This window comes from Lissotriton vulgaris, chromosome 6 (assembly GCF_964263255.1).
Source record: "Lissotriton vulgaris chromosome 6, aLisVul1.2, whole genome shotgun sequence".
Taxonomy (NCBI): domain Eukaryota; kingdom Metazoa; phylum Chordata; class Amphibia; order Caudata; family Salamandridae; genus Lissotriton; species Lissotriton vulgaris.
The window spans coordinates 174,937,995-174,953,779 of record NC_141694.1 but is presented as its reverse complement, the minus strand read 5'-3'; positions in this window follow the sequence as shown (position 1 = coordinate 174,953,779).

Below are 15,785 nucleotides of genomic sequence, written 5' to 3'. Positions count from 1 at the left end.
TCGGCGACCGCTTTATCCTGTCCTTACTAATGAAATTGATGATTTTTCATTACTAGATCGATCACCGCCTCCATACGTTTCGCCTACGGCTCCGACTGCAGAATCTGACGACGAAAGACAGGATAAGCCAGGAAAAGGGGACAAGTCCTATGTCAGGTTAACTGCGGAGATAACCGCGGACTTGCGTAGTTGGGCCCGTAAAGTGAATACAAATTTTGTTACTGTGACTGAGGTTGTTGCCGAGAGGGGTAAATGGACAGAGCGAGAATTGATGTATTTTTTGGCTACTTTGGCTGATGAAGTTGTTACTACATTTCGTGAATTTTCGGATACGTTAGAACCTAAGGCTGTGTCGGTTTCTCGTGAGAACTTAGATAAAGGTATATTTGTTCTTGCAGATGTTGATAAATTTTTCAAGCAACTGATCCAGCTGCGGGATGAGACGTCCAGATTACGGGACGAGCGGAAAAAGAATAAGGAGTCCGGGCCGGAGTCCGCTGTGCAGTCTAAGGAGTGTTCTCTCCGGGGTTCAGATAAGAATTCTAACGTGCATGTTATGCCTATGCATGAAGCCGCACCTCTGTACGTTCCCCCTAAGGGGGAGGGTACAGACGAGGATAAAATGTCGAAGGATGCAAAGGGGTATTTTATTTATAATTGGGTGTATACACCTTGGAATAGAGCAGATGTTATGGCGCTTAAAAATTCTTTGCCTGATCTTCGGAAAAATCCAGCAGCATTTTATGAAGGGGTGGAAGGGGCTATTTCGTCCTGTGTCATGACTCTTGTTGATATAGATCTATTTTTTGGGTTAATTCTTCCGCCTGATATGTGGAGATTGATTCGTAAAAATAATGATGAAACACTGCTTGGGGGAACGTGGAAAGAGATAAACCAGGCCGATTTAGACAGGGAGCCTGCATGTAAGCCATGTGACTTGATTCTAGACCTTCCAGCGGCTATCTTAACTAAACTGAAAACGCTTGTTCCTTCTAAACAGATAGATTGGACCATGTTAGCTTCGTGCAAACAAAAGTCAGATGAAACAGTGTCAGATTTCTTTACACGCTTCGAAGAGGCATTTCATGATTACAGTGGTCAATCGTTAACAGACGATACGGGTAGGCATTTGTTTGTAGATAAGTACGTGGCTAATCTCCTACCGGAGATTGCAAAAAGATTAAAGTCGAGTGAAAGTTCCTGGGCCACGGCGACCCCTGCATCTTTGTTAACTATGGCTCAGTATTATGAGCGGCAGGAATTGGAGGCTAAAGAAAGTATTGATAAGAAAGCGAAGGAATTGAAAACAAAGGTGATGTTGGCACAGGTTCGTGGAACGCAATCTAGAGGGAATGATAGAGGCAGACGAGGAGGGGGTAATGCGTCGTACGGGCGTACGGATATAGCGGAGGATCAATGTGCCTATTGTAAGGAGTTTGGGCATTGGGCTGATGATTGTCCGGTACTTCGTGAGCAGCGTAGTCAGCGTGGTCGTGGAGGTGGACGGTCGAGGGGAAGTTATTCGGGGGCGAGAGGCAGCAGAGGTGATCGTAGTAGGTTTGAAGAGAGGGGCTGTGGCCAGGATGAGCGTAATACTTTTGATAGACGGAACCAGTACCAGATATCGGAGGGTGAGAATGTGGAGCATCAGGATTACCTACATGCATAGGATTGCGTAGGATGGGGTACGGAATCAGTTGAAGTGCCAGTAGATCAGAGTGGTCCATATGTATCAGCGGGCATCCTGGGTTCTACTGATCAGTTTCTAGTCGACACAGGAGCTACTCGTAGCGCTTTGTCTAAAAACTTGGTTCCGAGGGCTCCCCTGTCTGGCGATATGATTACATGTATTGGGTTTGACGGCACACCCATTCCCAGCCCATTATCGAAGCCTCTTGCACTTTGTCTCGATACATTTTTCAGTTTTGGCCAATTTTTGTTGTCACCTTATACCCCAGATAATATTCTGGGCATTGATTTGCTCAAATATTTTCGAGCGACGATACGTTGCGCTCCGGAGGGAGTGCGAGTTATTTTGAATGATAACTATCCAGATTCAGACAGATTCTTTACTATACAAGAATGTGAAGCATTAGCCTCTCTCCCTCCTACGTTGTGGGCGACCTCAGATACGAATGTGGGACAGATGCTTATTCCACCTATTCGCATTACTGTAAAGGAGGGAGTGCTTTTGACACGTGTACCGCAGTATAAGATCTCCAGGGAAGGTGAAATTGCTTTGACACACATTGTCCAAGATCTGATCATTGCAGGGGTAGTGGAGGAAGTCCCCTATAATGTTTGCAATAGCCCTATTCTTCCAATCCTTAAGAAAGATACTGACGACAAGGTCTATCGATTTATTATTGATTTGAGAGAAATTAACAAAATTGTCATTCCCCAATACCCGGTGGTGTCTGATATCACGACATTGCTTACATTGGTCACCCCAACGGCGACGACCTTTAGTGTCATCGACCTGAAAAATGCGTTCTTTTCCATTCCCATCCATCCCGATAGCAGATACTTATTTGGTTTTACGTTAAATAATAAATCGTATAGATTTTGTCGTGTTCCTCAAGGTTACACTGAGAGTCCGAGTATCTACAGCCAGGCTTTAAAGAGACAGCTTGATTCCTTTCAATTGCAATCTGGAGTTGCCCTTATTCAGTATGTCGATGACCTTTTGTTAGCTGCTGACACTTATGCACAATGTGAGGAGAGTACGCTTGCTTTACTTTCCTTTCTGGCTCAGAACAATCACAAAGTCTAGAAGAAAAAGCTCCAATACTGTAGACCCAAGGTGACCTACCTCGGTCATCTTTTGTCTAAGGAGGGGCGTGCATTAACATCAGATCGAATTCAGGCGATTTTAGATACACCAGTCCCCCGCACACAGAGAGATGTACGTGCTTTTATAGGATTAACGTCCTTCTGTAGACAGTGGATCATGGGGTTTTCGCATATTATCAAACCTTTGTTAGCGTTGCTGTCCAAAACTACACCAATGCCCCTTGAATGGACAGATGAATGTCAAAATGCTTTCGAACAATTGAGACAGGCCCTTTGCTCTGCACCCGTGTTAAGTACACCAGACTATTCAAAGATTTTCACATTGTACGTGCACGAGAAAGATGGGTGCGCGTTATCAGTGTTAGTGCAAGCACACGGGGATAAGCAGAGGCCATGCGCATTTTTTTCAGCTATTCTCGATCCTGTAGCACGAGGATTACCTGGGTGTTTTCGAGCAGTTGCAGCAACAGCAGTAGCTATACGGCAGAGCGAGGGAATAGTGTTATCACACAAACTGTTGGTGTTAGTTCCCCATGCAGTAGATGCCCTGTTAAATCAAACAAAGACTCAGTATCTCACCAGTGCACGTTTAACAGGATATGAGCTTACACTTTTGGCGCCACATATCACACTAAAAAGATGTGCTACCCTGAACCCTGCCACTTTATTTCCCTATCCGGTTGAGGAGGGTCAGGAAGAAAAACATCATGATTGTGTTTTCCTGACCGAGGAACAGACAAAGGGTCGTGTTGACCTACAGGATATGCCACTTCCAGATGTGGATGGGGAGCTGTGGGTTGATGGATCGTGTTTGAGGCTGCCAGATGGCACGACTTCCGCAGCATATGCGATCACAACACTTAAGACAGTGGTAGAAACAGCACGAATACCACAAAAATCGGCTCAGGCAGCTGAGCTGATAGCCTTGACAAGGGCATGCGAATTGAGTGCCGGCCTATGTGTGAACATATACACAGACAGCCGGTACGCCTTCGGAGTAGCACATGACTTTGGGCTACTCTGGAGAGAACGTGGGTTTTTGACTTCTCATGGAGTACACATTATGCTCGGAGAACTGGTGCGTGATTTCCTAAACGCGTTGCTTTGTCCAAAGAAAGTAGCGATCATTAAATGCAGTGCCCATAAAAAGATCACTGATAAAGTGGGTCAAGGAAATGCTTTTGCAGCAGCATAGCGAGACAAACAGCTATGTCCCGAACTGACTCCCCCATGTACGTAACAAAATCACAAGCTGAGCGATGGTACGATGCTAGAGCGGAGATACTAGATATCCAAAAATCAGCGACTGAAGCAGAACTTGCGGCATGGGCAGCAGATGGGGTGCTAGATGATGAGGGTTGTTGGAGAAGCAAAGACATGGAGAAATGGAAATTGCCTGCAGCTTACTTGCAAGCGATGGTTCAGATGACTCACGGATTAGCACATGTGGGAGCTCTTGCGATCACTCGATTGTTATCACGAGTTTGGGAGCATCCCGAGATTGCCAATACAGCCAAGAGAGTAGTGCAGACCTGTCTGATATGTTTACAACACAATCCTGCGAAAGGGACCCATACTCCGAAAGGAGGGTTCGTTCCACCATCTGCACCGTTTGAGGTACTCCAAATGGATTACATCCAGCTTGAGCGCTGCAATAACCTTAAGTATGTCCTAGTGGTGGTGTGTGCTTTTAGCAAATGGGTTGAGGCCTTCCCCACGAAAGATAATACAGCTTTAACAACAGCTAAGGTGTTGCTCAAGGAGTATTTTCCTCGCTTCGGAGTTTGCAAATTTTTGTGGAGCGATAATGGGCCTCATTTTGTTGGGAAAATTGTGGAGTATGTGCTGAAGGGCTTAGGGATCCAACAGAAGTTTCATGCTGTGTTCCACCCTCAGTCAGCAGGTCTTGTTGAGCGGTACAATGCTACGTTGAAGCTGAAACTGGCTAAGATTGTGGCGTCCATGTCATTGAAGTGGCCGGATGCCTTACCGCTAGCACTGCTCTCTCTTAGATCAGTGCCCCACTCTCGAACTGGCCTCACACCGTATGAAGTGGTGTTTGGAAGGCCTATGAATATATGGGGAGTGCCTAAGCCGCGATTGATACATGATGTGCCTTGTATAATGATGAATGACTATTTGGCACGATTAACAAATGATTTGCTTTCTATTCATCAACAGGTTCGAGAAGCGCTCCCTGACAATTCTACTGGAGAGGCTCATAATCTCCGTCCTGGGGATTTTGTAATGGTCAGATCGTTTGAGAGGGCGAACAGCTTGGAACCGAGGTGGCGTGGCCCCGAGCAGGTCCTCCTGGCTACTCGAACATCTGTACGAGTGACCAATAGAAAGCGGTGGGTACACTCAACTCACTGCCTGCGTGTCTCTCCGGACCTGGTGAATCCTGCCGTGCTGACTGACTACAAGGAGATTCTGGATAAAGAAAAGAGCCCAGCTGTGACATCGGCCGAAGTCGAGGGAGCCTTCCCGGACCACACTGTTTCTGGACCACAGCGGTACGATCTGCGGTCACGATAAGGAGAAGATTTTTTTTGGTTTTCGAGACTGGTTGGTTACCGCTCTGGGGTTTGTGAAACGGAAGCCGGGAATCTCAAGGGGGGGGGATCAGTTCTGCCAAAAGTAGCGACACCCGTCTTGACCCCGGAGAAGAAAACAACGGCTACCTCGGAGCTCAGCACCGTATTTTTCTTTTTTAGGTATACATTTGAGACATTGTGAACTTTTTGAACTATGGCGTCTTCTGCATCACGATTCACGAGACAAAAGAATACTTGGTGCCATCCTGTTTGTCTTGACAATTGTAGTGATAGCAGTAATAGCCTGGGTAGTGGAACTTGTGGTGCCTGTACGTGAACATTTGCTGCCAACTACCCCGGCTCCATCTGAACATTTTCACTTCACTTTGCCTTACCATGAAGAACGGCACCGGCAGACTTACTTGAACAATAGCTTCATTCAGATTTTGCATCATACTCACAATATGGCGAACACTTCAAACTGTTGGGTGTGTGGGGTGTTGCCTGGGCATCAGAAGAAAGGGGGCACTCCGCTCATTCCACTCCCATTTTCGCATACTGGTTCTTGTAACGCCTGGTACACTCTTCTCTTCACCTTGCGATGGCCAACAAAAGGGGGGGTGCTCTTCCGTTTGAACAAAGTCTGTTACCATGATCGAGATGGGTATCCACGAGCTGAGGGTACTCGATTTGAATGGGAAGAGTACCGCCCCGACAATGTGTCTGCACCTCGTGTTTACAGTAATCAAAGGAACATTAATATGTCCAGTACACATGTTATTAATGTTATTACTACTAAGGCAGACCTTTGCATTCGTAATAAAGGCACGATCCCGGTGGGGAAAAGTGAATGTAACACTACACTTACATTTGACAGTCCAAACGGTATATCATTTGTGGCATCCCGAAATACGTACTTTATTTGTGGCAATAAAGGTTACCATCAGCTCCCTTTAGGATGGTTAGGTACATATAATGTATCGTTTGTGTTGCCCCCTGTATTCATCGCCCCACCAATGTACCATAATGACTACATCCTTTACCACAACTTTGTACTGAATCGTGTTAAGCGTGCCGTGATCTTAGATGACATCGATCAGACTGATACTGCCTTGCAGCAATATGTGGACTTTAATTTGGGATTGTTTTCCTTTGTGGGGGCTGCATTGAATAGCCGGAAAATTCGACGGCTGACCCGTGTTGTTGAGGCTGTAGACAATGATACTGCTATTGCATTGGGGAACATAACAGAAGAACTCCAAATTTCTAGGATTGTTACGCTCCAGAACCGTATGGTTCTAGATGTGGTTCTAGCTGACCGTGGGGGGGCATGTAGAATCATCGGAAGTAGCTGCTGTGTGTATGTACCAGATAATTCGCCCTCTGTTTACGATGCCATTTCAAAATTGCACAAAATAGCAGCTGAAATACACCCAGACAATGGAACTTGGACTCTTTCAGGGTGGTTCTGGTCTATGCTTACCACTTGGGGTTGGAAATTGCTGACAATTTTATGTATCATTGTTGGGATACTGTTCTCTGTATGTTTATGTATACAATGTGGCCCAGCCTTTTGTTCCATGTGTTTATCGGCTTGCATACCATCAAGGCGAGCTCTTGCTCAAAACAAAATGATGCTTCATAAAGAAGTAGCTCAAATAATGCTAATTGATATTGAAGATGAACACCCCGATTACGTCCACTATGAGGTAGCTTCAGCTAAACGCTAAAAGGGTCGTCTGTCGTAATTTGACAATGGCCAAGTTAGCGCTTAGCTGTGCTACACGTTTTTCCCCTTAACTTGACTATACTCGAAAACGCCATTTTGTGTATTACGGCGGCCATTTTAGAAAATGAGCGGCCTCGTGGTCAGCATGCCCTTTAGTCCGTTGTCCGTGCCACTGACCACTCAACTTTGCCCAGCAACAGGCTATTTTTAGCAACGATCAAGCCTGTACATGCGCAGTTCCAACTGACCAGTCACCCCTCAGGAATGTGCCGCCAAACTGGCCAGTGGGGTTGTAACCCCTCCCATGAGTTGGCTGTGCTCCAAAAATGACCATATATGTACATAATCTCTGTAACCTTGTGCCGCCTTTCTTTTATTGCTTGTAAACTGTATAAAAGAGGGACTCACACCAACGTTCGGTGTGATACTTCTTGCATTGCCGAAGGGTGCTGTAGGAATGTACCACCACCCCATGGGGTCTTAATAAACTTGTTCTTTGTACTTTTCAGTTTCCGTGCCAACAGTTCTTTCAGTGTAAGTGGGTTATCTACGGAACATGTAGGCCTTGGGAACCCGATACCACAACCCTTAACCGGACAGTAGTTGTCCCTTTGAGAAGACCCCTCACTCACCAACCTGGTTGGTGACATGCTTCATCATTGGGGTCCCACCCCATAGGCCGAGTGCCCATAGGGTGTACTACGACACCTGGTTACAGTGGAGCGGGTTTCTTGTTTTTTTATATGTGCAAAAAGTAATAGTGATAAGTGTATTAAAAAGGGCCAAGACTACTCACATCAAGACTTTATTCTTGAGTGCTTGATCCCTGTTAAAAAATATATGTGGCACCAGTGCCTATTTAGGAAGGCTTTGGTGTCTCGAGAAGTGTGGTAAATCTAAAAATAGCGTAGTGTGCTATGTGAATTAGTTAAAAGTAGGTCTACATGTTTCAACCATGTTCAAAATTATCTGGTTTTCGTCAGGACCGTGTGTTTTGAGCGGGGTGGTACGCACACGCTAAGGCGCGCCCTGCCCTCGTTCAAATAAAGACCACAAATTGTGGTCTAATGTAAAAGTGTGTTTTATCCTGGTTCAGGAGAAAAATCCTGTAAGAGAAAAACATATAGGGTTGGGTTTACGTACTGGGGAAGACAAAACAAGGGTACACACTTAATAGATAGTGCACTTGGTGGGTTCACCAGGACTAAGGTGGTAATGTAACACCTCATGATCAGGTCGTACCCGTGGTCTGTCTATAGTACAAGACAGCGGTGCTCAGGCGGTATTTACCGCAGCGTGGATGTGCTAAACGAAACTAGTTCGTATGCTAGTTGTAGATGTGCTAAACGAAACTGGTTCGTATGCTAGTTGTTGAGATCGGTGAAAAGGAGAGGAAGGTGTGGGAGAGCGATCGCCACTAGTCACGCGGCATCACAAAACACGCCCAGGCACTTCTGGAAGTGATCGGTAAATATGAGCTTGTGCCTCAAAAAAGCGAGTCGCTTTTGTGAAAAATACAGTATATAGAATTACAACATTGCTTACACTTGAAGCGGTAAATTAGTGCTTCATGGGCATCGAGTGTTCCAAGACGGCAAGTTTCCGTCACCTGCAAATTGCGATAGATGAGAAGCGCACATGCAGTTAAAATGTCGCCTATCATTAAAAGCATATGGGTCAGGGATGCATGACATGCATCGTACATCTGGTCACAGAGTACTTACTTGCGGCTTCTGCTCGTCTTCCGTACAAACCTACTTGGTTCTCACTCGGAAATGCCCCGTGGAGCGTTCCGATGCGGCATCAACGCCATGAAGTAAACGCTTCGCTACTTCCTGGTTGGGCGTGGCTCCGAACAGAAGCTCCCCGTGGGCCAATCAGAGCGAAGCTCAGGGGCGGTACCCGCTGACGCTTCGTCTGACATTCTAGTCATGTGGGTATCGTTGTCGCGGTTGTCAAGGCAACAGCTCAGCGGACGAGGCTAAAGTGGAGCCGCGTCCTAGCGAGAAAGAAGGGGTTTTGAAAAGGGACCGGATCTGGTCTTGACATTAAGGAAACAAAAGGAAAAGACTATTAAGCTTGAAAAGGAATAAATTATAAGCTAGGCAAGCCGAATGGTGGTCGTAGATTTGGAGTCTAGATACATTGACAGATGTCTAGATGTTGTTTTTGATACTGTGAACAGGGCAGAAGTGATCCCTGTTCGTTTTGTTATCTCAAGGGGTTAACATGAGAGTCAGTCAGGGACATATATTTGGACATATTTAGTGTCTGAATTTTCACTGTAGGTATGGCCACTATGAAACCATCCTTCACAGAACAGGGTGCGATGGAAGAAATTTAACCCATTACTGTATGCCATGGGATATTGTCGTTTAGACCAGCCGTATGTGTTGCCAATCTGCAAACCCACCTTTGTTCCTTTTCAAAAAGGCGTTGGTTTAAATTGGCTCCTGATTTTACTTGCTCAATTATAGTCCATTGTATTTCATCAGGATTATGCCCCACCGACAAGTAGTGTTCGGTAAGTCTGGTATTAGCCTTTTTGCACATTATGGTGCTCCTGTACTCACCAAAACGTGTTTTTATTTTTACTGCTAGTCATCCCCACGTAGCGTAGGTTGCAGGGGCAAGTTAATAAATGCACCACGTTTTCACTATTGCAGTTTGTGTGCCCTCTGATCGTCCAGGTTTTGTTTGGCTCCAGTTGTAAAGTCTTGGTATTCTTAGTGAAAGGGCATACACTACAATTGCCACATTTATAGTGGCCTGTCACATTAGGTAGCCCCCACGCATTGAGAACTGACTCATTTTCCACCGTGGTTTCTCTGGGTCTAGTGTTCACCACTGCATCTCTGATTCTTCTTGCTCTTCTGTATGAGAACAGGGGCTTTTCCCATCTCAGGTTGCCGGTATTCAGGATACTCCAGTGTTTCCCTATTATTTTTGTTACATCGTTGGAGATGGTGTTGTATGTGGTGACACATGTTAAAGGGGTTTCCTCCATTGTCCTAGTTGGATCCTCCAAAAGAACAGCTTGATGTTGATTACGGGCTCGTTTTTGACTTTTGTTCAAGATCTTCTCGGGGTATCCCTGGTTTTTCAGTTTAATTGTAAGATCTTGAGCCTGTTGTCTGTAATTGTCCAGCTCGCTGCAATTTCTGCGCAGCCGTAGGTATTGTCCGTACGGTAAGTTTTCCCGCGGTGGTCTCGGATGGAAGCTCTCAAATCGGAGTAGATTATTTTTTGCAGTGGGTTTATGATGAGTGACAGTTGACAGCTTTCCATTGGCTTTTGTTATGGTGAGATCCAGGAAGACCAAGGAGTTATGGTCCTTCACATAGGTGAATTTCAGATGATCATCCAATGTGTTGATCCAATTGAAGAAGGATACTAAGGTATCTTCACTGCCTTTCCAAATGGTCAGCACGTCGTCTATATATCTTCTCCAAAGTAAGATATTAGAGCTGTAAGGATTATGCTGGTTGAGAATGAATTTTTCTTCGAAATCGTGTACATACAGGCCTGCTACACTAGGAGCAAATGTACTGCCCATAGATGTACCACCCGTCTGGAGAAAGAACTTATCTTCATACTGGAAGTAGTTTCTCTTTAGGGCCAATCTTGCACATTCCAAAATGAACTCTCTTGGGGTTCTATACGTCCATTCTTGTTTGTCAAGAGCCTTTTTGAACACCTCCAGAGTGGCATCCTGAGGGATGCTCGTATATAAGCTCTCAATATCAAAACTTACCAGGATGGTGTCATCATCTATGGTAAGTTGGTCCAGGAGTCGTAGTACGCTTTTAGTATCCTGCAAATAAGTGCTTGTTTTTTGTACCATGGTTTTAAAGAAGAAATCACAAAAACAAGATAAGGGTTCGAGAAGTGAACCTATCCCTGAGACAATAGGTCTGCCAGGCGGTGGTATTTTGTTCTTGTGCATCTTTGGGAGCGTGTAAAAGTAGGGAATCCTGCCTTCACTTTTACACAAAAAATCGGCCTCTCGTTTTGAGAGGTATCCTTCTGCTTCTCCATGTTCCACTAGTGAAGTGATCTCATTCCTAGGATCATCTGTGGGATCCACTGGTAGTCTTTGATAATTCCTGTGATCCCCTAGTAGTCTTAGACACTCGGTCTGGTAAGCTGATTTGTCAAGGATAACTATCCCTCCGCCTTTGTCAGCGGGTTTGATGATAATGGTATCCGAATTTTGTAGGTTGTCAAGTGCAAATGAGATCACTTCACTAGTGGAACATGGAGAAGCAGAAGGATACCTCTCAAAACAAGAGGCCGATTTTTTGTGTAAAAGTGAAGGCAGGATTCCCTACTTTTACACGCTCCCAAAGATGCACAAGAACAAAATACCACCGACTGGCAGACCTATTGTCTCAGGGATAGGTTCACTTCTCGAACCCTTATCTTGTTTTTGTGATTTCTTCTTTAAAACCATGGTACAAAAAACAAGTACTTATTTGAAGGATACTAAAAGCGTACTACGACTCCTGGACCAACTTACCATAGATGATGACACCATCCTGGTAAGTTTTGATATTGAGAGCTTATATACGAGCATCCCTCAGGATGCCACTCTGGAGGTGCTCAAAAAGCCTCTTGACAAAGAAGAATGGACGTATAGAACCCCAAGAGAGTTCATTTTGGAATGTGCAAGATTGGCCCTAAAGAGAAACTACTTCCAGTATGAAGATAAGATCTTTCTCCAGACGGGTGGTACATCTATGGGCAGTACATTTGCTCCTAGTGTAGCAGGCCTGTATGTACACGATTTCGAAGAAAAAAATTCTTTCTCAACCAGCATAATCCTTACAGCTCCAATATCTTACTTTGGAGAAGATATATAGACGACGTGCTGACCATTTGGAAAGGCAGTGAAGATACCTTAGTATCCTTCTTCAATTGGATCAACACATTGGATCATCATCTGAAATTCACCTATGTGAAGGACCATAACTCCTTGGTCTTCCTGGATCTCACCATAACAAAAGCCAATGGAAAGCTGTCAACTGTCACTCATCATAAACCCACTGCAAAAAATAATCTACTCCGATTTGAGAGCTTCCATCCGAGACCACTGCGGGAAAACTTACTGTACGGACAATACCTACGGCTGCGCAGAAATTGCAGCGAGCTGGACAATTACAAACAACAGGCTCAAGATCTTACAATTAAACTGAAAAACCGGGGATACCCCGAGAAGATCTTGAACAAAAGTCAAAAACGAGCCCGTAATCAACATCGAGCTGTTCTTTTGGAGGATCCAACTAGGACAATGGAGGAAACCCCTTTAACATGTGTCACCACATACAACACCATCTCCAACGATGTAACAAAAATAATAGGGAAACACTGGGGTATCCTGAATACCGGCAACCTGAGATGGGAAAAGCCCCTGTTCTCATACAGAAGAGCAAGACGCATCAGAGATGCAGTGGTGAACACTAGACCCAGAGAAACCACGGTGGAAAATGAGTCAGTTCTCAATGCGTGGTGGCTACCTAATGTGACAGGCCACTATAAATGTGGCAATTGTAGTGTATGCCCTCTCACTAAGAATACCAAGACTTTACAACTGGAGCCAAACAAAACCTGGACGATCAGAGGGCACACAAACTGCAATAGTGAAAACTTGGTGTATTTATTAACTTGCCCCTACAACCTACGCTACGTGGGGATGACTAGCAGAAAAATAAAAAAACGTATTGGTGAGCACAGGAGCACCATCAGGTGCAAAAAGGCTAATTCCAGACTTACCGAACACTACTTGTCCGTGGGGCATAATCCTGATGAAATACAATGGACTATAATTGAGCAAGTAAAATCAGGAGCCAATTTAAACCAACGCCTTTTTGAAAAGGAACAAAGGTGGGTTTGCAGATTGGCAACACATACGGCTGGTCTAAACGACAATATCCCATGGCATACAGTAATGGGTTAAATTTCTTCCATCGCACCCTGTTCTGTGAAGGATGGTTTCATAGTGGCCATACCTACAGTGAAAATTCAGACACTAAATATGTCCAAATATATGTCCCTGACTGACTCTCATGTTAACCCCTTGAGATAACAAAACGAACAGGGATCACTTCTGCCCTGTTCACAGTATCAAAAACAACATCTAGACATCTGTCAATGTATCTAGACTCCAAATCTACGACCACCATTCGGCTTGCCTAGCTTATAATTTATTCCTGTTCAGGCTTAATAGTCTTTTCCTTTTGTTTCCTTAATGTCAAGACCAGATCCGGTCCCTTTTCAAAACCCCTTCTTTCTCGCTAGGACGCGGCTCCACTTTAGCCTCGTCCGCTGAGCTGTTGCCTTGACAACCGCGACAACGATACCCACATGGCTAGAACGTCAGACGAAGCGTCAGCGGGTACCGCCCCTGAGCTTCGCTCTGATTGGCCCACGGGGAGCTTCTGTTCAGAGCCACGCCCAACCAGGAAGTAGCGAAGCGTTTACTTCATGGCGTTGCTGCCGCATCGGAACACTCCACGGGGCATTTCCGAGTGAGAACCAAGTAGGTTTGTACAAAAGACGAGCAGAAGCCGCAAGTAAGTACTCTGTGACCAGATGTACGATGCATGTCATGCATCCCTGACCCATATGCTTTTAATGATAGGCGACATTTTAACTGTATGTGCGCTTCTCATCTATCGCAATTTGCAGGTGACGGATACTTGCCGTCTTGGAACACTCGATGCCCATGAAGCACTAATTTACCGCTTCAAGTGTAAGCAATGTTGTAATTCTATATACTGTATTTTTCACAAAAGCGACTCACTTTTTTGAGGCACAAGCTCATATTTACCGATCACTTCCAGTAGTGCCTGGGCGTGTTTTGTGACGCCGCGTGACTAGTGGCGATCGCTCTCCCACACCTCCCTCTCCTTTTCACCGATCTCAACAACTAGCATACGAACCAGTTTCGTTTAGCACATCTACAACTAGCATACAAACTAGTTTCGTTTAGCACATCCACGCTGCGGTAAATACCGCCTGAGCACCGCTGTCTTGTACTATAGACAGACCACGGGTACGACCTGATCATGAGGTGTTACATTACCACCTTAGTCCTGGTGAACCCACCAAGTGCACTATCTATTAAGTGTGTACCCTTGTTTTGTCTTCCCCAGTACGTAAACCCAACCCCATATGTTTTTCTCTTACAGGTTTTTTCTCCTGAACCAGGATAAAACACACTTTTACATTAGACCACAATTTGTGGTCTTTATTTGAACGAGGGCAGGGCGCACCTTAGCAAGTGCGTACCACCCCGCTCAAAACACACGGTCCTGACGAAAACCAAATAATTTTGAACATGGTTGAAACATGTAGACCTACTTTTAACTAATTCACATAGCACACTACATTATTTTTAGATTTACCACACTTCTCGAGACACCAAAGCCTTCCTAAATAGGCACTGGTGCCACATATATTTTTTAACAGGGATCAAGCACTCAAGAATAAAGTCTTGATGTGAGTAGTCTTGGCCCTTTTTAATACACTTATCACTATTACTTTTTGCACATATAAAAAAACAAGAAACCCGCTCCACTGTAACCAGGTGTCGTAGCACACCCTATGGGCACTCGGCCTATGGGGTGGGACCCCAATGATGAAGCATGTCACCAACCAGGTTGGTGAGTGAGGGGTCTTCTCAAAGGGACAACTACTGTCCGGTTAAGGGTCGGGGCAAGTACTGCTAACCTGAGCCTTAAGCTCCAGATACAGAAGAAATTCCTTCATTGTATATTTTGCGTCTAGGGGGTACTCCTCCATTGTTGTTAAAATCTATCACTGGGGACCAGGAGTTCCCACTACACATAGTCTGTGCAATCTCCCTTACTCTCTCCTTTGATTTGCACATATTAGGCAGTGCACAGCTGCGAGAGCTACACATATTTAGATCTATATTTAGATCTTTTTCTTTACCAACCATGGCCGAAAATCAAGGTCTTTCCTATACCTCTGAAGAGGTTGAGGAGGTGATGAGCGATCTCTCTATTTTTGCGGACCCTAGCATTGCTCAGAGCATTTCTGCAACTAAAGATTGGGAAAACTTAACTGAGCTGAAAAGGAACAGAATTAGGACGATCCTACATGGGACCATCCTGAAACAGTATCTAGGCAAGAACATGGCGCCAAAAGGGCTACTAGTCTCCAATGCTCCACGTATCTTTTTAGAAGATGAAGTCTTTTGTAAAGATTGAGCCGCCATAGCATGGCATTGTACCCACGACTGGATAGTCTTGATTTTAAAAACAGCTTTAAGACTATCCGAGAAAATCCAAGTGGAAATTCAAGTAGCGGAAGGCAATATGAAAACCACAATCACTGGCTTCAAGAAAAAGCTACATGAACTGAACAAAGAAATGACAGATTATAAAGACAATCTGACGCAACAAAAAGTGCAAAAATTTCAAAAAGATTTAAAAAGATTCACTATGGTGAAGGCATACCCCTACTCTGATCCGGAATATGTACCACCATCCAAAGGGGATGACAATTCTGATGCTTCAAGCAATGCATCTAGCAATACCTCCAACTCCAGTGGTATCTCCAGCAACGGAAGCACAAAACCAAGAGGCAGAGGACGAGGTAGAGGGAAGAACAACTGGCCGACTTTTAATCCAATGCCAATGCCTCCTTTTCAGGAGGTGTATAATCACCCACCAAACTATCCCATGTATGGGTGGCAACCA